We start from the raw sequence: 23,511 nt of genomic DNA, 5'->3' as shown, positions 1-23,511 counted from the left end.
TTCAAGGTGCGACGAGGTAAGGGTGGGGGACAAAGGGAAGACGGACAATGATTTTCTAGGTCAAGTGACATTGAGATTGCGCAAGTGCAGGGGAGAAGGGTGGGGAAAAGTGCAAGGGGAAAGTGGAGGGGGCAGTTCAATACACAGGATCAACAATAAAAGAAGTGTGGCAAGTGCAAAGGTGAGTGCAGACAGCAGGTGTCCAAAGTGCAGGTAGGAGGGACTGTAGGGTTACATCTACAGACCCACATGCTAGGGCTGTCAGGGGGCTGGGGGGAGCAGTGCAGGTGTTCAACTGGGCAGGAAGGGGACCTGGGCCCGAGATCAGGGGGTAGCAAGGTGACCAGTGCAGTTTCAGCCAGGAATTCAGCAGGGGAGAGGTAGAGAGAAGGCAGAAGCAAAGAGGAAAGTTTTGAGGTGCTTCTGGAACCGCAGATGGTTCTCCTCAAGTTTCAGAGAGGCAGGGAAGGCTGTTCCAGAGGGATGCCCCAGCCGAAGAGACATCTGCCACCAACTCGTTGCTTGGAGAAGCAACTGAGCCTGAGGGAGTTGGAGGCAGAGGAGCAAAGAGCTTGAGTAGGAAGCTATTTACGAAGAGCGAATTGGAGGTATTGAGGCCCCAGGTCCCTGAAGGACTTGTGGACAATGCAGAGGGTATTCACAGCCACTGGGAGACAGTGCAGAGAATTCAGTGCTGGAGAGATACTATCCCTGGGCTTGAGGCCAAGGACAAGTCTCGCAGTCCTGTTCTGGATGAGTTTCAGAGGGTGCAGAGTAGAAGCAGGCAGATTTAGAAAGAGGCTGTTGCAGTACTCCAGCCTAGAGAGAACCAGAGCTCTAGAGATAGTGAGCTTCTGGGGGAAGGAGAGGAAAGGAAGAATACCTCTGAGGAGTTGCAGTTGATAGTGTGACTTCTTAGAGACATCGGAGATGTGAGGAGAAAAGGAGAGTGTGGAGTCGAAGATGACAACGAGGTTCTTCCCCTCACAGGTGGGAGCAGGAAGAGAGCCAAGGGAGTCCGGCCAGGGAGTGACAGGAAAGGAGGGTGCCGGTGTGCTAATGAGGAGAATCTCCATCTTACAGGCATTAATGCAGAGATAGTTCAAGGCACACCGCTCCTGGATAGCAGACAGTCAGTCAGAGATGAGAGACGGAGAAGAGGTGGTAGAAGGGAGCCTGAAAACGAGCTGAGTGTCATCCGCGTAGCACTGAAAGTTGGGGCCAAGAACGGCAATGCGGGGAGGGGGGGGGCAAGAGGTGCCAGGTATTTGTTGAACAGCCATGGAGAGAGGTTAGACCCCTGGGGAACACCACAAGTAGAGTGTGAGATAGAGGAGAGAAAGGACCCAAGTTGGACCTGGGAGGGTCGATCGGAGAGGTAAGAGGTCAGCCAGGCCAGGACCTGATCGGTGATACCAGGTTATCACAGAGCCGGTTGGGCAGGATGGCATGGTTGACTGTGTCAAAGGCAGAAGAGAGATCAAGTAAGATGAGGACAGAGGGGAGTTTAGAATTGAGGTTGGAGAGCATGTCTTCATGGATGTTCAGGAGCGCAGTTTCTATGCTTCTGGCTACTCTGAAGCCAGACTGATGGCCATGGAGACAACCAACAGATTCAGTGGGAAGATTAAGCTGGGAGATGGGCAGCTTTTTCAGGCGTTTGCCCAGGTGGAAGAGTGTTAGCAGATGGGACTCTTTTAAAGCATCATGCCTGGTTGAAGAACTCGGGTTTCAAACCTGAGATGCAGGCCTCCCTTATCAATAATCCCATAGAAGTATCTCATCTGTTGGGGAAGTAAGTGGACAACGCATTTGAAACGGCAAAGAAAGAACATGACAAAAAGTCTCTTAACCAGATTGCCAGCATGCTGTACGTGCAGCGCAGAGTTCTTAAATCCCGCTGCTCCTTTCGAGGGCAATCCTTCGCTCGACCCGCACATGGTTCTTATAACCCAGGAGGTTCACCGTGTTACTCTTAACCATGGAGCATCCAGCGCATATCAAGCCCCTCAACAGCAGAGGTTTCGGCGTGGCAAAGGAAGGGGTAAGAATGCAGCTGCCAGAGGCTCTAGATGTCCAGTGGGAGGTCGTTTAACATGCTTCACCCATGCATGTGAGGGGATCACTTCAGACATGTTGGTGTTCAAAACAGTGAGCAAGGGTTATTGCATTGAGTTCCTTCAAACACCTCGGTACCACCTGCCAAAGACGAAGAATGTCTCCAGACCATCTCCTCATCCTTCAGGCAGAAGTGGAGGCCCTCCTGCAAAAGGGAACGATCAAACTCGTCTCAGATCATCAGGTAAACAAGGGTATTTTGTTTGTTCGTTCATAGGCTTTATTTCGACAAGAAGTCATAAAAGCAACAATTCTTTAAAACAGCAAAAACTGTACATGAGGACAACAAAAACCTAGTAAGCACCCATTCAACGTAAAATCTATCAGTTCATCAATTGATTAATCCACAGTTGCAACAAATAAAGTACATCGCTCACCGCTCTAATACACATGGTTACAGGATGCCTTTGAGGCAAGGCTAAAGGGAGTCTCTTTGCTTCTTCAGGCGAACCCTCCAAGCCCACTGAAGAAAACTACTGGTTGCAAAAACAGTTGTGGAACATCAGCAGTCTAAGCACAAAGACATGGCTGCAGTGGTAGTACTCCAACCACGGCTTACAAAAAGCGGCTTCAGGAAACGCTTCCTCAGTGGCTTAGTGACAGGACTTAACAACATTAAATGACAAAGGTCTTCGTCAGATTTGTTACATAACATGCACTTAAGAGAGACTCGGTTATTCCACTTTTGTAAAATTACTGCAGTGGGCAGAATTCCAAGACGGAGCTTAAGGTACAAAGATTTCTCTAGTTTTGGGGTGATTTAATTCAGGCAGTCTTCACAGCTTTTGTGGTTTTTAATAGCAAGATATTGGGCCAGGGTTTCAGAGGCCTGGGATTTTAGCACTATGTCACAAGCTACCTTGGCCAACACGGCCCTCATTACCTCTGTTTTTAGAATCGGGATGCAGGGCAGACTGGTTGGACCAATAATCCCCAAGCCCCATACTTCCCAGCAAGTTTCTAACGTGTAAGTGCCTTCCTGTATTTGCAGAGGTATTTGTTTGTCCATTGGCGAACCCAATAAAACACTGGTTGCGACTGACAGATCTATTTTATCCCTTGCATACCAGTCTCTAGAAGGACTGGCATATTTGGTGCACTGCTGTGAAGCGCAACTATATTTTTAAGATATTTATTCTCCACCACCGCTAAAGATTGAGTGTTCATCTGACCCCACAACTCCGCTCTGTGAAGTGTGGCTTGTTTTTCCTGCGCTCTGTATCTCTCCAAAGACACACAGGCCACCCAATTGCCATGCTCATTGGTATTTATTCAATATACTCCTTGTACCCAAAAAGGATCTAACCATGCGCCCTGTGTTAGACCTGCACCCTGCAAACACATGTGTCAAGTCTCAGAGGTTCAGGAGGTAATTCCACTGCTGAAGCGCAGAGATTACATGGCCATCTTGGATATGAAAGATGTATACTTTAATAGGCATTACCTATAGTTCAAGATGCAGAACACTCACTATCAATTCAAAGTACTCCCCTTCGGCATTGCCTCAGCCCCAAAGGTTTTTTCAAAGGATCTTGTAGTTCAGGTGCTCACTTCTGCAGACAGTCCGTTCCAGTGTAACCTTATCTAGACTGGCCCATAACAGGAGACACAGATCACACGTGTCTAGAGAGCACCCAAAAGACTGTAGACTTACTCTTTCAACTGAGGTTCTCTATCGACAAAAAGAAGTCAAGTCTTGACCCCAGGCAAGTAAAACAATTTCTGGGAGCCCTATTTCGGAGAGAGGACTGACTTGTCTTCGCATCCATTGAGAGAGCACAAAACATGTTGTTCCGGATCCCTCAATAAGTAGCGGCTCGTCAGATAACCGTACGGATAGCCATGCGACTATTGGGAATGATGGCATCCTGCATTTTGCTGGTCCCACATGCCTGTCTGCCCATACGTCCTATGCAAGAGTGGCTCTTGACCCAAAGGGGTCAAGCAAGTGGTCAGTGGGACGATCTAGTGGTTGTCTCGAAAGCCCTAGTGCTGTCACTGCAGTGGTGGACGAAGGACAACCTTCTGAATAGGAAATTATTCACCATCCCCGCAGTAGAGGCCAATCTCACCACAGACTCATCCCTGTCGCGTTGGGGAGCTCACCACCTTCCCCACACAGTGCACAGCACATGGTCACGATCAGCGAACAAACGCATCAATTTATTAGAGCTAATACCAGTGTTCAAAGCCCTGAAAGCTTTTCAGCAATAACTACAAGGGAAGACGGTTCTAGCCCTAACAGACAGCACCACCGCCATGTCTTACATAAACAAGCAAGGAGCTACCCGGGCTGTCCAACTGTCACAAAACATTTGGAAGTGGTCACTCACACATGTTCCTTCTGTCACAACAAGTTCCAGGGGAACACAATCTTCTGGCAGAAATCCATTTATGCCTACAGGAGGCGTACATTTTCGGTTTCATGCCGGGAGTGTGACCTGGATCCTTTATCCTGTCCACCATCTACTGTATTGGATTTCTACTTTACTTGTCCCAAGCAGGCTTACACAGGGACGTCCTTTCACCAAAAAGCCAGGGGTAGCGGAAGTGACATCACACGACCCGTGACCTCTAATGACATCACAGGAAGGAATGTCATTTGACCCCACCCTCAAGTGATATCATAGGAAGCGATGGAACATGACCTTTCCCCCCTTGACAATAGAGGAAGGGGCATCGCATAGCATTGTTCCCAAGTACAAGATTGTTACGATGCCACTATAATGTGATATAGATTTCATACAAGAATGGATCGCCATATGTATCGTTAAGATCGGTGTGCATGGGCCCATATTACCAAATTACTGTGAATGCAAGCAGACGCCCAAGGCCAAATGATAACAATGTGTTATTATATAGGACTTGAGCTTAAGTGCTTTATATAGAAAAGATATACATACAATATCACCCAACCTGTGTTGGTACTCATTTATCGGCTGAGTTGAGGTGTTTAAGAACAGACCAAATCAGTGGCTCACCCCCTGAAGTGTGCCTGAAATAAACCTTTAATGAGTCTAGAAATTATTGCATAGAATTTCATAAAGACCCATTTTTTGGTATTCCTATTCTTTCTTATTTAGGGTCACTGCAGAAAGTGTTAGAACCCCTCTTCTTTTCACATCTTTTTTTGTATTCTTTTTTTTTTAAGAGTCCTGAACAAGAAAGCCAGCCTTCCAGAAGTAAATAGACACATGGTGCTGGCCACAGGCCAGGAGCATGCAACAAAAAAAATAAAAAAATAATATATATATTTCTGAGGCTTGTGGAATCTGCTTAGATCACATGCTGTGCATAAGCCGACATCTAGTGGAAGTTGCGGAGTATTAAAGTTTATTTTTCGAAACTCGAAAATGGACATCGACACAGGGCGTGCCAGTAATACTATCCCTAGTGTGACGTCCACTGTACCCATGATCCCTCACGCGTGTAGGACCCTCAGATTGTTTTTTTCCACCATACTGGTCGGAAGCATTCAGCGGAGTTCCCTGGCATTAGCCATTATTTGTAAAAATATTGTTATGTTTACCCCCTTTTTCTCCATCCTAACGTCGAGCAACCGAAATTCGACACTCGACGCCGAACCGGAGAAGAAGGCGACCGTCGAGAGCTTCACGACGGAGTGGGCCTAGGAAGGCCTCTGGCCTCGGCCCTACAAGTAGGGAGAGTGGGGGATGGACACACTCTAGACTCTTTTATATTCTCATATATATATATATTCCTACACTTAACAGCCCGCTGTCTCAAGGTGCGTATGGAGGGTACCCCTTTCCAATTTTGCCCAAAGTACAACCGCAAGTATCCTTGGGTTGACCGACACGCCACGTGCAATCTCTGCTTGCCAAGTGATCACCCCGAGGCAAATTGCAGAGCGTGTAGCAGGTTGAAGCCTAAAACACTAAAAGACTGTTCCACCAAGCGTTGGGCCCACCACGCCAGGCGTCAAGAGGCCATGGCCGCGGAGGGTGCCTTCAGCGCCGGCAGCAACGCCGTACTTTTGGACGGCGAGGGCAACATAGCGTCGAAAGACAGCCAGGCGCAGGTCCCCGACCTCTGAAGGTCGTCCGGCAGGGCGGCTATGGGGAAGACCCCCGGTGACGTAGGCGCAACCCACAGCACTTCCAAACACACGAAGTCCCACCGAGACTCGACGCGCACGTCGAGCTCTCGGAAAGAGGCATATAGGGAACGGTCCGAATCGGCGTCCTCTGGGCGTTCGCGATCTAGATCGCCGCACGACGCCAGGCAATCATCCACTATTGCCAAAAGTGCCTCGCTCCCCAAGGTAACCGAGGTTCCATCGTCAGACGAATCCAACCTCTACCCCCAGACCGCACTCCGGGAGTCGGCTTCAGTACAAGTAACGCCCATTCCCGAATCCCAACCTACACGGTCGAAGGATAGTACCACCACTACCGAAGCTCGACGCCAGGCGTCAAAAAAGCTCCGAAGGGCCAAAGAAGCAGGGCAAACACTCTTCCAGCCACGGGGAGGGGGGAAAACAGAGGAAGCAGTCTCAGCCTACTTCCACACCGCAGAAACAGTCCACTCCACTCAAACAGACAGATAGGTCGCACTCCTCTATTATAGATGAGTCAGGGAAACTTCCCCCAGGCAAGGTCATTCCCAGCTCAAGAGAGTGGTCCAGTGAGGACATAGAGAGTCATGTCAAGAATGTCATCATTGGCAGATTTCTATTCTAAAAATCCCGAACATTTTCTCACTTATAACCCCGACGGGTCAGCACCCTCAGGCTCCAAGGATCCTATCCCCCCCCCCCAAGTAATAAGTCCCGGTTCGAAACAACACGGTCTTCAGATCCCTTCCACATGCAACCTTATTCTCAGGAACAAGAAGATCCTTCCCTTTGTGAGGATACAGATTTGGGCATGTTGGAAGAACAGACTGGCACAGGCTACTATGGGGACGATGAGGAACAGGAGGAGGAAGAGGACGACCCAGAAATATACAGGGTAGATTCCCCGGTAGATAAAGAACCACCGGTTACCGACTCCCCTGTCGACAACCAACCCCTCCTAAATGAGGTCCTATCTAGAGCAGCAAACCACTTCCACATTGACACCCAGGGTTCTCAAGAGGAAAGAGATTTTGCCGAAGAGTTGGTGGTAGAAAGGAGACTTGTTGCGCAGGCCATCCCTATCCTTAAGTCCATCCAAAGAAGAATAGACCCTTCACTGGTAAACCCCAATCTCACCAGGGCAGTCAATCCCAGGATTGAGAAGCTATTCAGGGCAGCCCAATCAGACCCACTGTATATAAGAGGGCATCTAAAACCGGACTCCCTAGTCGTTACAAACACCCGCAAGAGGGTAGGAACACCCTTATCAGAAGCTCCTCCCGACAAGGAGAGCAAGAAAATCTATGGGTTCGGCAGAAAGATTGCCTCCACTTCCGCCTACCAAACAAGAATCGCCAACTCCACCACCCTACTGGCAAGTTATAACTGCCACCAGTGGGAGGAAGTCGCGGCACTCATAGATTCCGCTCCAGAGCCCCTAAAGAGCCAATTGGCACGAGTGTCAGCGGAAGGGAGAGCCGTATCTAGTTGCATTTTAAAGGCAACCATTGATGCCGCTGATAATGCCGGTAGATTGATAGCAGAGGGTACTGTTATCAAGAGACACGCTTGGTTACGGCAGTCTGGATTCAAAGCCGAAACACAAGCATCATTGTTAGACAAACCGGTGGAGCCAGATCTATTGTTCAGTAAGGCGGTCGAGGACGCGCTGAAAAATGCCAAGGACGAGTATGAGACACTCAATTCCCTAGGTCAACTAACCACCAAACCCCCTAATCAAAGGGGTAATGGCAATTTTCGCGGCACACGCGGACAAAATTCCCAAAGAGGGTCTAACTATTCCCAGGGCCAGAGTACGCAGTGGAACAATAACCAACAGTCTACCCAAGGTTATAGTAGAGGGAATAAGAGAGGACGGGGTAAAGGTAGAGGCAGCCCCAGTAGAGGCGGCGGCACGCCTCCAGACAGATGGGTGCTGTCAACAGTGTCCGCAGGATACTGCATAGAACTTTTAGAGCGTCCCCGGAACCACCCTCCACGACAAAGAACACATTCTCTAGACCACCAAAGAATCCTCCTCGAGGAGATTGAGAATATGTACATTTTCCTTAATGAAAAAACCAACAGGAAGCATTTGTTTCCCCAAAGCAAGATGGAGTTTCCATTCAGCAACAGTGATTGGAGGAGAAGAGTGGTGAGGTAGTTTGGAATTCTTACAAGTTCTAAACTGCCTTTCATTCCAGTTTCACAAGAAGAAGGTTGCAGTTTTCATAGCTCTGTTAATAAATTAAATAAGAATCCAAGTAAAACCAAGTTGTAGAGTTTATCCAAGGAAAAGTCTGTTTACAGAAAATTCCTGAGAAGCAAGAGTCTTATTGAAGCAGGAGAATATACAGATGAAGCAAGCTAAGTCAATTCAGAAAAGGTATTGTATGAAGTGTAATATAGTTCAATGACTTGAGAGATAAGAATTTTTTTAAAAAGTCAAGTTCAAGCGCAGGAAAAGCATTTATTTTTAAAACTAAGTATGATAAGTTCAGTGAAAGCAGCATATTCCCGACAAGTGTGCGTGTGTGTAAGGGAGAGAGAGAGCGGTAAATCAGCTGTGAAAGCGGCGTGTGTAAATTCATAACGTGCGCGATCGTATGAGTAAATAATAACTAACATGCCGATTCCAATATGGCGGCCGGTAGGGAGTAGCTGTGCCGGCTGTGTTCTCCCGGGCAACGAGTGGAAGTATGGCGGTCCACCACCCCGTGGCACTCCAGTGGCCCGTATGGAGTTGGGGCTGAACTTCAGGCATCCATCGGGGGGTCTGAGGAGCACGAAGGAGAAGGGAAACGTCGCCCCTGAAGTGTGTTGGGGACGGCGGGCTCCGAGTGGCAGAGGAGCGGGGAGGATGTCCCCCGCGGCCCGAGTATCAGCGACAGGAAGAGGAGTTGAGCAGCCCCCTTGAAGGCGGGCGTGCAGCGACACGGGCTCCTTTGGCTGCGGGATCAGAGTCCCGATGTTAAAATAGCTCCATGAGCTCGGACGGAGGTGTGCCCCTCGACGAGACGCACTGCCGCGTATGAGCGGTCCTGGTGGGAGTCACTGAGGAGGAGCGCCACGTCAAGGTTCCCGGCCGGGGAGGAGGTGCCCCCCCGGAGGACGGCCGTTCGGCTGTGGGCCGCGCCCGGGTGCCTGATTGAGGGAAGACTTCAGTGCGGGAGGAGGAGAGGCCCCCCACGGATATAGGGGTTGAGGCCCGGCTCGGGAGTTGCTGCGGGCCGCCTCCACGAAGAACGGCGCCGCGGAGCACGACACCGCAGTGAGTGTATATGGGGAGAAGTGCGGGGCGGCGAGGACTCTAGCAATCAACCTAGTAACAAGGCAGCTCTGAGGGGGCAAAACTGGTGAGGGCCCGGGCTAAGCAGGACTCGGAAGGGAGAATCATGGGGCGTTGGTGTTTGCTGGCCTTCCTCCCCCCTTTATCCTCGCCAGGTTGGGCTGCAGGCTGAGGATAATTTCCGGAGAACTGTATTGGCAGGCGGACCAGCAGCAGTCGACAGGCCAGGGGCTGGCTGGAGGTACTGGGGGGGGGCAGCCAGTCCAGAGTGAGCAGATGGACACCCCATCAATTACCAACCCCCCCTCCCACTGATGGTGGCCAGGCTAAGGATATAGCGTGGTAAACCCAATTGAAGCGCTGTTGGGCGGTGGAGGGAGCAATAAGAGGCGGTCAGTCTACGACCCGGTATTGGACCACAGCGGGCACTGGGGCAGCAGATTGGCCCGTTTGGAGGAGATTGGGTGGAAGGCGACTCCCAACTGGACCCCACGCAGGAGACTCAGGTCTTTGTTGATGGCCACCCGCACTAAAGGCAAGAGTGGAAGGGCGCAGCAACCTCCCCGGGACTCTCGGAGCACACTCTACTCTCTGTGGCCGCTGCAGGATTTGGGGGAAAGCTCTAGGAATGACAACGAGGGTATGGAGAGGAGTATTTCAACAGAAAGAACGCAGGAGCATCCCCAGATGCAGGGCCAAGATCTTATGGGGGAAATTCAGGCGCTCCACTCCAACCTAGCCAAGACCCTTCAATACCAGATGGAGGACGCCGAAAACAGATCTCGGAGGATTAATATAAGAGTGAGGCAGCAGCCGGAATCCGTCTTGGATAAGGACCTGAAACAGGAATTGCAGGGTGTGTTTGCGGATGTCCTGGGAGAGGTCGCTCCGGGCGACATCTAATTAGACCGGGTTCATAGAGTTGGAAGGCTCGCTAAAGGACCTGCCTCTAGGCCGCGAGACGTGCTCGCCGCCTTTTCCAGGTACGCTCAGAAGGAGGCAGTGCTTCTAGCTGCAAGGAAGAAGGAACCGATCATGTTTAAAGGCCAGAAGATGGCTTTGTATCAAGACTTGGCCAATATCACATTGATAAAAAGGAGGATGATGGCACCAGTGTTGAAGGCTCTAATTGAGCGGGGGATACGCTACAGGTGGACATTTCATATGGTATGATTTTTGATTGGGAAGACTCTCCAAAACGAATAACGTCAGTCCAAGAGGGAGCTGACCTGTTGCGGCTAGATCTGGAGGAGGGTTCTACGAGCATGGGGGGGGGGGGCTTGAGGGACAGGCAGCGGGAAAGACCCTGGGAATGGTCCACAGTGGCGGACAAAAGACTGAGGGGGCGGAGGGGGAATGGCGGTTCGCCGGGAGAAGGAGGGGCCTGTACAGAGGGTGGCACTGGCGGAAGGGGTAATGTCTAATCTGTATTCTGGTCGGATAAGGGGTGGTGGACCTTTAAGGATGACAAAGGAACTCAGAGTCTGGGAGGGCAACATATTGGGGTCAGTAAGGGATAGGGGGCTCGGCGGGAAGACAAGAGGTGGAGGAGAGAGTAATGGGTTGGGGGGGTTACGACAAGTTGGGCGGGGAGGGGGGAACTTGGTTCCACTCTAAGTTGGGGTTGCAGGGTGGGGAGGGTTCTTGTGGGGGTTGTAGCACCAACAGGGAGAGTTTCGGTCTTAAGGTTTGCGAGGAATGCGGCTGGTAATGAGGAAAGGTAGGGACCCTTCCCACGTCTCGCTGGTGAGGGGGGGAGCCAGGCGGATAGGCCCGGAGAGGCGAGGGAGGGGCTGTCCCCGAGGAGCAATCTGTGCACCAGGTTGGGGTTCAAATGGATGACACATAATGTAAGGGGTCTGAATTCCCTGCTTAAGCGGTCCAAATTGCAGCAGTTCGTCGGTTCTCATAAGCCAGATGTTTTGGCTCTGCAGGAGACCTACTTACTGCGGAAGGATCAACGGAGGCTGAGGCTGAAGGGGTTCCCGCAAATACTTTTCGCATCGGGTCCTGCTAAAAAAGGAGGGGTGGCGTTGGCATTTGGAAGGGGATTAGATTTTCGCGTTTCTGACACTCTTCGAGATAAGAACGGGAGATATATCATGGTTCGGGGAGAATACATGGGCTTGCATTTCACAATAGCTTCGGTGTATGGCCCTAATGCGGGGCAAGACCAGTTTCTGCGTGAGGTTGTGGGAACTCTACAAGACTTTGCAAGAGGACAGGTAATAGTGATGGGGGACTTGAATCTGGAATGGGACAGACAGAGTGATCGCTCGCAGTTGCGGGGATGCGGGGGGCGTTGTAGTCTCGCCAAAATTGAAGGAACGGTGGGAGGAAGCGGGCTTGCGTGACGTGTGGAGAGCATTAAGGGGTGCAGAGGAGGGGTTTACATTTCTTTCGGATGTTCACAGATCGCAGTCTAGAATTGATTACATCTGGGTATCTGTGAGTTTGGTCGGGGGTGTTGACTCCATAGAGGTAGGACCTATGAGGATAGCGGACCATAAGGTAGTTCAAATGCGGCTACGGTTGGGGGGGGTCGGAGACCTGGGTTTTGGAGCTGGAAGTTCCCTGAGGCGCTCCTGAGGGATCAGGTGACGAGGGGGGGAGATAGCGGGGAAGATCAGAGAATATTTTGAACAGAACAGTGATCTCGACACGAGCCTGGAGGTCAGATGGGACGCTTTCAAGGCTACGTTGAGGGGAGACCTAATCGCCCTGCAGGCGGAGAGACATAGACCGATGCAGAGGCTAGAGGAACAGTTGGAAAGAGAGGTGGAGGCCGCCAGGGTGCGAGTTGGGGGAAAACCCTTCTAGAAAATTGTATAAGGAGTATAGGGCGGTCGAAGGTCAGTTGAGGATCCTAAGGACTAAAAAGGCAGAGGCGGCCATCCTCAGGGTTAGGCAGAAATATTACGCAAAAGCTAACAAGGCAGACTCGTTCCTGGCGCGCTTATTGAGAGGGGAGCAGTAACGCAATGTAATCATGGCTATAAGGAGCAAAGAGGGAGTAAGACTCACTAAGACAGAGGAGATAAAAGGGAGTTTAGCAGAGTTTTACGAAGACCTATACTCTTCACAGAATCCGTCGGGTGATTCACAGAGGAAGTTTTTAGAGGGTCTTGCTCTCTCACGGCTATCCGACGATGAGGGGATAGAATTAGGCCGAGCTATATCAGAGGATGAGGTGCGGGCCATCATAGCGGCCCTCCCTCTTGGTAAAGTCCTGGGCCCGGACGGTTATCCGGCAGCCTTCTATAAGCGTTTTCTCACCTCCTGGTTCCTCATCTGATTCAACTATTTAATTCATTTAGGGCTAGAGGCAGCATCACCCCCTCGATGGAGAAGGCAAAAATTACGCTTATACACAAGGCGGGCAAGGATCCCGAGGAATGCACATCATACTGTCCCGTTGCCCTCATAAACACTGAGGCAAAAATGAATACTAAAATACTGGCAAAGAGGCTAGAGAGGTACCTTCCCTTGCTGATCCACCAGGACCAGTCGGGCTTTGTGGCAGGGAGGCAGACGGCTGATAATATTTGGAGGGTGGCCCACATTGTTGAGAAGGTACGGAAGACGACCACTCCGGCGATTCTTTTAGCGCTTGACGCGGAAAAGGCGTTCGATCGGGTGGAGTGGTCGTTTCTATTTCAGGTGATGGATCGGATGGTGCTGGGGCTGGGTTTTATTAGCATGGTCGAGGCAAATTACAAGAACCCAGATACTGGTCAATGGTGAAACTTCAAACCCCATTGGGCTCAGGAGAGGTACGAAACAGGGTTGTCCCCTATCCCCCCTACTCTATACAATATACCTGGAACCCCTTTTAGTGGCTATAAGGGAATCCTATAGGATCCGGGGTGTACCGTTTCGGGGAGGCCAGCATAAAGTGGCAGCATTTGCAGACGATATGCTGCTAATGTTGACACAGCCGGCGGAGTCTATCGGTGCGTGCATTGAAATGCTGACCAGATTCGGGGAAGCATCGGGATTGCAAATCAATCTGCAAAAATCCGAGTTGATGAACCTATCTTTGGAAGAGAGGGAGGCACGGGATCTTAGGGCAGTCTCCCCGTTCAGGTGGAGCCCGGGTGGGATTAGGTATTTGGGGATCCGGATTACCCCCTCCTTGGGCGGGTGGCACAGTGCGAACTATCCCCCTCTACTTAAGGAGATCAAGAGAGATTTACAGCATTGGAGTGCCCTTAGGATCTCTTGGCTGGGGAGGAGAGAAGCGGTCAAAATGGTGATTTTGCCACGCTTATTGTATCGTTTCCAGGCGATCCCCTTGGCGATTCTGCTGAGCTTTTTTAGGGAGCTCGACCAGGTGGTCAGGGAGTTCATATGGGAGGGTAGGAAACCGCGTTTGTCTTGGCGCCTTCTTACAGCGTCCAGGGAATGTGGGGGCTTAGGGCTGCCGGATTTCCGGCGGTACCACAAAGCTGCACTCCTCCGTGTAATTAGGGAATGGTTCGCAGATAAACGTCCGAAGCATTGGGTACAAATGAATAGGGCAGTCGCACGACATCTGGGAGAAGTGTTATGGCTACCGCGGAAACGGCGACCACTGCATATTTACTTGAGCGACATTACGAAGGGAGTGGGGGTCACTTGGGACAGGGTGGTGGAGAGACAAGGGGTTTCATCTTTCCCGTCACCTTTCACGCCCATCTTTAACAATGGAGATTTCACGCCGGGATTTGAGAGTGGGGCGTTTCGAGCATGGGACGATGGGGGCTGTCGAACTCTGAGGGACATGTTTAGCAATGGCACGGTAAAAACCTTCAGGGAATGCAAGCAGGAATTTGGAGTCGGTGAAAGAGAGAGACATAGATATTTTCAACTAAGACATTGGGTAATGTCGACGGAGGTGAATAGAGGGGCCACGCGGGAGCTAACAAAGTTTGAACGATTCCTCCTGACCCATGATGGCGCCAGGGGCTTGATATCGGATTTCTATAAACTTTTAGAAAGCACGGGTCCGACGGTCAAGTGGCCGTATATGAGGGCTTGGGAACAGCAGAGGGGGGTGGTGGATGGAAAGAGGGGACTGGGAGAGGCTATGGAAGTTGATTCCTAAAATAATCAAAGCGCCCCGGTTACAGGAAGCCTGGTATAAATACATTTTTGACTGGTACTACACTCCAGCCAAGCTGCACGCAATATACCCAACAAACTCAGGTGACTGTTGGAGGGGCTGTAGGGAGGTGAGCACAGCGACACATGTTTGGTGGGATTGCCCACTCATCAGACCCTTTTGGCGTGACATCGCCGGTGCTCAAACTCAGACCCCAGGGATGGGGGAACCCCCGAAGCCCTAGTGAGATTCTGTTGGGAAAGGGGGGGCGATGGGGACGGGGGAAAATTGGGAACCCCCAAGGCGCACATAGTTTATATATTGGCAGCGATGGGGCTCATTGCACAAAACTGGAAGAGCCCGACAGTCCCCACGGAATGTGATTGGCTCAGGAAAATGTGGGATATTGTTTCCTTGGAGTGGGCCACCTATGCAGTTGAGGGGAGGTTGGAGAGTTTTGCGGCGGACTGGGGTGATACTTTGGTCTATCTGAAAGGCAAATTTAGGGAGCAGTGGTGCCCGCAGAGGTTAAAGCTGTTGGACATTTATAGCTGATAGGCCAGAATGGCTGGACTGAGCTCGATGGATGTTTTTCTCTGGGTGCTGCAACTGGGTTTGGGGGGGGGGGGGATTAAAGAGGTGTTAATGTTCTTAATTTCTTGTTTCATTGACCCGTTGTTCATGTGAAAATCAATAAAAAGAATCTGGAAAAAAAACAAAAAATAACTAACATGCGAGCGGTTTGTTAATCGATTTATGTAAATTAGTTTAAACCAACTCTTAGGAATATATATATATATATTTCTGCGGCTTGTGGAATCTGCTTAGATCACATGCTGTGCATAGGCCGACATCTGTCATGATGCCTACCCCCGGAGCACCAGGCCAGGCCCAGCACCCCCGGGAGCAGGCATCACGCCCCGGGGTAAAAGCCCAGCGGCCCTTTATAGGGGCTCTTTGGACTCTGTCCTGGCGCCGTTGGCGCCAGGCTCATGTTGGACATCAGTCCTGGCGCCATAAGCGCCAGGCTCATAAGGGGAAGTGTTTGGTGCACTTACCTGAAGCAGACCATGCTGCACACTCACCTGATGCAGACCATGCTGCATGAAGAATCAAGCCAAATGAGGCTTAGGAGGAACTATTTTTCTGATGGAACTATTTTGTTACTTGGGTGGGGCTGTGGAAGAATACTCACCTGGAACTTCTTCCAAAGCTATTTAAGCCACGCCCGGACAGCCACACGTGCTTCGCGTTGTTCTGTATGCCAGCAGCTGAACGCTCACCGTGTCTGCTCCTGCACCTGGACTCCAGCCACGCCCGCCTCGAACCTGGAACACCTGTAAGGGAATAAGAGAAGAGAAAGGTGAAAACGAAGAACTTATTCAACCTTCTTACCTGCATCCGGAATCTTCACGCCAGCATTCCTGAAGGAAGACTTCCATTTAAAAGCACTGTGTTGCTCGCTGCAGCGCCGCGCTTCACTCACCTGTTCCCGAGACGCCGCCCGGCTCCATCGCGGCTCTCAGCACCGGTCGCCACATCTCTGCACCTAGGGGAAAGAAGAAGAGACAAAAGGTGAGCAAGGGAACACAAGAGGAAAGCCGAATTTTCAGCCATATTACTTACCGGCTTTTCTTGGTGAACCATTTCACATCTCGGGTCGGCGCCGCATCTTTGGCAGGTACCGCACCCCGGCCCCTATGGGGAAAGGACAAAAGACATTACTGGGGAATTATAAAGACATTTAGTGGGGTCGCCCTCATCACTCACTCACCTGATTTTACCACCGGCAATTTAACCCCTCAACGCATCGCCTTTGTTCTGCACCTGAAATAAAGGACAGAAAAGACAACATAAAAGGAGGCTCACACTTGAACTTTTGCATCTTCATACTTACGGCGTATTGCTCAGAAAAGTCAAGTGGATGTGCCAGCGCCATTCTGAAAACCAGTGAAGTAACTGGACGAACGCGCGCCCCTGCACCAGAAGCAGGATGGAGAGTTTATCCTTCCAAACCATAAGGTGAGCTTAAACTGGGGGTTTTGGAGGAATCAGAGAAGAACGAAGGGGGGAAGGGGGGAGCAAGCACACTATTCGGCAGACAGTTAATCACCTTTCTCATCTGCAGAAGGATAATCCTACGGGCCCGACAAGCAAGATTTGGGGGTCTTGTTCAATCGGTGGTCCGAATTCTGCGCACCACGCTTGAAGAGGCCACAGCAACCCAGACCAGACCAGTGCCTCCGTGGGAGCCAGGTGAGCGTTACAACATCTAGTGGAAGCTGCGGAGTATTAGTTTGTTTTTTCGAAACTCGAAAATGGGCGTCGACACAGGGCGTGCCAGTAATACTATTCCTAGTGTGACGTCCACTGTACCCAAGATCCCTCACGCGTCTAGGATCCTCGGATTGTTTTTTTCCGCCATACTGGTCGGAAGCATTTTGCGGAGTCCCCTGGCCTTAGCCATACTTTTGCTAAAATATTGATTAATTTACATCCTTTCCCCATCCCAATGTCTAACTTCGACACTCGACGCCGGCTGGAGAAGAAATCGACCGTCGGCTGCTGCACGACGGATTTGGGCCTTGGAAGGCCTCTGGCCTCGGCCCTGCAAGTAGGGAGAGTGGGGGGTGGACATACTCTACACTCTTGGTATATAGGTACACCTTATACATTTCCTACACTTAACAGCCTGCTGCCTCAAGGTGCGTATGGAGGGTACCCCTTTTCAATTGGCCCCAAGTGCAATCGCAAATACCCTTGGGTCGACAGGCACGCCACGTGCAATCTCTGCTTGCCGAGGGACCACCCTGAAGCGAACTGCAGAGCGTGTAGTAGGTTTAAACCTAAGACACTTAAGGACCGTTCGATGAAGCGTTGGGCCCACCACGCCAGGCAGGCAGCCATGGCAGCGGAGGGCGCCTTCAGCGATGGCAGCGACGCCGTGCTTTCGGACGGCGAGGGCATTACAGCGTCGAAAGACAGCCGAGCGCAGGTCCCCGACCTCGGAAGGTCGTCCGACAGGGCGGCTATGGGGAAGACCCCCGGCGACACAGGCGCTTCACACACCACTCACACTAAACACACGAAGTCCAACCGAGACTCGACGACGTCGAGTTCTCGGAAAGAGGCACAAACGGAACGGTCCGAATCGGTGTCCTCTGGGCGTTCTCGATCGAGATCGCCGCATGACTCCAGGCAATCATCCACTCTTGCCAAGAGTGCCTCGCTCCCTAGGCTAACAGAAGTTCGATCGTCGGAAGACGAAGACGACTTCCACCCCTAGGCCGCGCTCCAGGAGTCGGATCTCGCAGACAAGATCAGCGCGGTCCCACGTTCGAAGGACAGGGACTGTACCCCCGTTCCTCGATGCCAGGCGTCGAAAAAATCCGGAGCCACAAAGGGACAGGGAAAACACTTTTCCACTCACGGGGAGGGGGGAAAATAGCAGAAGAAGCAGCCTCTGCACTCTTCCACACATGTGAAACACTCCACTCCTCCTAAACAGACACACAAGACCAGGTCTGCTGATATTTCAAAAACCAGCAAATCTACTCAAGATAAATCTCCTAAACTTTCTGAGAGAGTCATTCCCAGTTCCAAAAAATGGTCGAGTGATGACATAGGGTCATGTCAAGGATGTCTTCTTTGGCAGACTTTTACGATAAAAATCCAGACCATTTCCTTTCATATGATCCACAAGGGGCTACACCCTCAGGCTCTAATGATCCTATCCCCCCCGAGTAAGAAGCCCCGGTTTGAGACACCAATGAGGTCTACAGACCCCTTCGAGGTACAATCATACTCACGGCCATACTCACTGTATCAAGGAGAAACTTCCTTTGGTGAGGACCAAGATTTTGGCATGGTAGAAGAGCAAACCGGGATAGGCTACTATGGGGATGATGAGGACCAAGAAGAGGAAGAGGAAGACCCTGAAACCTACAGAGTAGATTCCCCGGTAGAGAAGGAAGCTCCGGTTACCGACTCCCCTGTCGATAACCAACCCCTCCTGAACGAGGTTCTCGCACGTGCAGCAGAACATTTCCATATTGACACCCACGGTGTCCAGGAAGAGAGGGACTTCGCCGAGGAGTTAGTGGGAGAAAGGAGGCCTGTTGCCCAGACCATCCCTATCCTTAAGTCTATTCAGCGAAGAATAGACCCGTCCCTAGTGAACCCGAACCTCACCAGAGCAGTCAATCCCAGAGTTGAAAAACTTTTCAGGGCAGCCCAGTCTGACCCTCTCTATATAAGAGGACATCTGAAGCCAGACTCCCTAATTGTCACTAACACTCGTAAGAGGGCTGGAACACCCTTGTCATCGTCCGAAGCTCCTCCAGACAAGGAGAGCAAAAAACTATATGGTTTCGGCAGGAAAGTAGCCTCAACGTCCGCCTATCCGGCAAGGATTGCAAACTCCACCACCCTGTTGGCCAGCTACAACTGCCATCAGTGGGAAGAAGTCGCGGCACTCATAGCCTCTGCACCAGAACCCTTAAAGGGCCAGTTAGCACGAATTTCCGCAGAGGGTAGAGCCGTGTCTGGTTGCATTTTAAAAGCAACTTTTGACGCCGCGGACAACGCAGGCAGATTGATAGCAGAAGGTACTGTTATCAAGAGACATGCGTAGTTAAGGCAGAAACCCAAGCATCATTGTTGGACAAACTGGTGGAAGCCGATCTGTTGTTTGTAAGGCGGTCGAGGACGCGCTGAAGAATGCCAAGGACGAATACGAGACACTCCAGTCCCTTGGCCAGTTAACCAATAAACCCCCTAACCAGAGAGGGAATAGTAATTTTCGTCGCCCACGCGGCCAAAATTCCCAGAGAGGATCTAACTATTCCCAGGGGCAGGGTACACAGTGGAACAACAACAGCCAACAGTCTACCCAGGGTTACGGCAGGGGTAATAGGAGAGGACGTCGTAAAGGCAGAGGCAGCCCCAGTAAAGGAGGCGGCACGCCTCCACCAAAGCAGTGATGCTCAGTTCAGGGTCCCTTCTCATGCAACCCTAGTAGGGGGACGCATTTCCAACTTCACCCAGGCTTGGGAAGGGATCACATCAGACAGATGGCTGCTGTCAACAGTATCCGAGGGGTACTGTATAGAACTACTGCAGCGTCCCCGGAACCATCCTCCACGACAAAGAGTACACTCTTTAGAACATCAGAAGATTCACCTCGAGGAGATCGCCATTCTGCTAGCAAAGGACGCGATAGAACTCGTCCCGGGACACCAGGTAAACAAGGGTATTTATTCAACTTACTTCCTTGTGCCAAAAAAAGATTTGACAATGCGCCCAGTATTGGATTTACGGCCTGCCAACAAGTATGTCAAGCCCCAAAAGTTTCGTATGACTACACTACAAGAGGTAATCCCCCTCCTAAAAAAGGGGGATTACATGGCAACCTTGGATATGAAAGATGCCTATTTTCATATTTCCATGTTCCCAGCGCACAGAAGGTACTTGCGCTTCAAGGTGGACAGTCGGCACTACCAATTCAAGGTACTGCCCTTCAGGATAGCTTCGGCACCAAGGGTATTCACCAAGGTACTGGCGGTGGCGGCTGCACACCTACGCAGGGAGGCAATCCCGGTGTACCCTTATCTGGACGACTGGCTCATAACGGGGGAAACCCCAGTAATTTGCAGGACAAACATTCAAAGGACTATCGACCTCCTCCACGAACAAGGCTTCTCAATCAACGAGAAAAAGTCAAGCCTGGTGCCAAGCACCTCCAAACAGTTCCTAGGAGCTATCCTAGATACTCAAGAGGGGTTGACCTTTCCTTCAGAGGAAAGAATTCGGAATATACTACTGCAAATTCCGCAATATCAGTCCGGTCACCAAATAACGGTACGCAAAGCAATGCGTTTGCTGGGCATGATGGCGTCATGTATTTACCTGGTCCCCCATGCACGCCTGCGCATGCGTCCCATGCAGGAATGGTTGGCGAAACAGTGGTCTCAGGCAAGTGGTCAGTGGGACGATCTTGTGGTCGTTTCGCCAACACTAGTACAAAGCCTTCGCTGGTGGAAAAGAGAATCTTGCACAGGGAAAACCCTTTTATGATCCCGAAGTACAGGCAGTAGTCACTACCGATGCATATCTGACGGGGTGGGGAGCTCACCATCTCCACCACACAGCTCAGGGTCTCTGGTCTCCCTCAGTCGCCAAGAACCACATCAACCTGATAGAGCTTCGGGCAGTATTCAGAGCGCTTCAAGCGTTCGAGCCCCACCTACTAAACCTGTCAGTGCAAATCCGGACGGACAGCACAACAGCCATGTTCTACCTAAACAAGCAAGGAGGGACTTGTTCGCCAAATCTGTCCAAGCTTGCCCAGAAAATCTGGATATGGGCACTCAGACGGAACATCTTCCTGTCATCACAACATGTTCCAGGGGAGCTCAATTCCCTAGCGGATGCTCTGAGCAGAGACCCCCTCCCAGAGGAACACGAATGGGTTCTACACAGAGAGGTCGTAGAAAATATCTTCTCTCTGTGGGGTTTCCCCACTATAGACTTATTCGCCACAAGCGAAAACAGACAATGCCCAGGATTTGCATCCAGGTTCCCCCAACCAGACTCCCAGGGGGAACGCCCTGTGGATGAACTGGTCAGGGATGTTTGCGTACGCCTTTCCACCAACTCCTCATCAGGAAGGTGGTCAACAAGATGAACAGAGAGTCGATGACGCTCGTCCTAGTTGCTCCTATGTGGGCAAGACAGCCGTGGTTCCCACACCTATGCAGGATGGCGGTGTGCGAGCCCATCAAACTTCCAGCCTGGTACAACCTACTGTCCCAGCACCAAGGTCAAACAGTGCATCAACAACCCAACTCAATGAACCTGGCAGCATGGCTCCTGAGGTCATAGAGTTTGGACATCTTAAATTACCACAGAGGTGTATGGACATCCTAAAGGAATCTAGGAAACCAAACACAAGGCACTGTTACTTTGACAAGTGGAAGAGGTTCGTTATCTGGTGCCAGAGTAGACAAATCAACCCAGTTGATTGCACTCCTTCCACTATTGTTACATACATGCTCCACCTGCTAGATGCAGGATTGGTTTTTAACTCGCTGAAAGTACACCTTGCAGCCCTGTCGGCATACACCACTTCCCATAACAAGGTCTCGTGGTGGAAAGTACCAGTAGTTAAAGCCTTCATGGAAGGAGTAAAGAGACTTCACCCTCCTATTTCAAACCCACCACCAGGGTGGGACCTTAATGTGGTGCTATCTAAGCTCATGGGCCCCCCTTTCGAGCCCATGCATAAAAGCAGTCTCAAACACCTGACTTATAAAACGGCCTTCTTAGTAGCTATTACTTCTATAAGAAGGGTCAGTGAAATTCAGGCTTTGTCAGTGCAGGATCCCTTCTTTACTGTCCATAAAGAAAAACTGGTTTTACGTACACACCCCAGGTTCTCACCTAAGTTTATATCTAAATTCCACGTAAACCAGTCCATCGAGCTTCCGGCTTTCTTCCAGGACCCTCAAAGCTCGGCTGAGGTGAAACTACACACCCTAGATGTGCGTAGGGCGGTCCTCTACTATGTAAATAAAGCCAGACCGCTAAGGAAAACAGATCAACTGTTTGTCTCTGTAGCTACAGGCAGAGAGGGGGATCGCGTCTCTAAAGGTGCCATCTCGAAGTGGATTATTAACTGTATCCAGCTGTGTTACTCACTCTCTGAAAGAACTCTGCCTTTCACGCCAAGAGCCCACTCTACTAGAGGCATTGGGGCCACTCTGGCTTTCATTGCAAATGTACCCCTTGACACCATTTGCAAAGCAGCTACTTGGAGCTCTATTCACACTTTTACTCAGCATTACTGCATTGACACCCATTCCAAGGCAGATACACAAGTGGGACAAGCGGTTCTAAGACACTTATTTGCTCATGACCCTTCTCACATCCCACCTCCTTCTTCAGGTACTGCTTGCTAATCTATGCACAGCATGTGATCTAAGCAGATTCCACAAGCCTCAGAAGGGATACATTACTCACCGTAATCGTATTTCTGATGCTTGTATCTGCTTAGATTCACATGCGACCCACCCTTCCACCCCTCTGAGAAAAGGCGCTTGGTTGCTTGTAGTCTTACCTTTCTATCTATCTGCTTGGATTATCTGTACTCACGCTACTCCTCATGCTACCTCATGTCAGAAAAAATACAATCTGAGGATCCTAGACGCGTGAGGGATCTTGGGTACAGTGGACGTCACACTAGGGATAGTATTACTGGCACGCCCTGTGTCGACGCCCATTTTCGAGTTTCGAAAAAACAAACTGTAATACTCCGCAGCTTCCACTAGATGTCGGCCTATGCACAGCATGTGAATCTAAGCAGATACAAGCATCAGAAATACGATTACGGTGAGTAATGTATCCCATATATTAACAAACTTTTCCATGTGTATTTCTCTTCGTCGCGCGCCTTAGCCGTTGTGAGAACATTTGAGTAAAGAACCTGCTAACGTGTAATACGCGTCGTGAGCGTTGCTTACTTCTGAAGGGATTTCACTTCGAGTCTACAAGTGGAGATTGCACGGTGCATTGCGTTTTTTCCTGAGGAGATTCAAGATTGAATAATCAGCAGATTTGTTGGAGGCAACCAACCAGAACCTTAAAGACAACATTAAGTAAAGCAGTTCTGTTAAGAGTGGATAATTTTACTAGAAATATTCAACGTGTACTTTCAGAGGATTTGTTGAATAGAGGAAAAGAAAGTCAATATGAACATTTCTTCATAAGTAATTTAAATGCAAGCTGCAAAAGGAACGTATAGTACATTTAAAGAGATATGAGAACGTGTGAGGCAACAGTTCTAAAGCAGAGCTAAGAGTTCAATAAGGAAGTATTCAGTGAAAGAAAAAAGCAAAAGACACATTTCCTAAAGACTTTTTGACAACATTATTGAAACTTAATTGA

The 23,511-nt window shown here is 50.4% G+C and overlaps 1 protein-coding gene across 5 annotated transcripts in view; it reads left to right on the top strand.

Annotated features, from left to right (window-relative positions):
- The window catches only part of OPA1 (OPA1 mitochondrial dynamin like GTPase), a 1,475,337-nt gene that overhangs the window by 915,320 nt on the left and 536,506 nt on the right, over positions 1-23,511 (top strand). The window lies entirely within an intron of this gene.

Source organism: Ambystoma mexicanum, chromosome 10 (assembly GCF_040938575.1).
Source record: "Ambystoma mexicanum isolate Mex_15411 chromosome 10, UKY_AmexF1_1, whole genome shotgun sequence".
Taxonomy (NCBI): domain Eukaryota; kingdom Metazoa; phylum Chordata; class Amphibia; order Caudata; family Ambystomatidae; genus Ambystoma; species Ambystoma mexicanum.
This window is presented reverse-complemented; position numbering and strand designations above follow the sequence as displayed.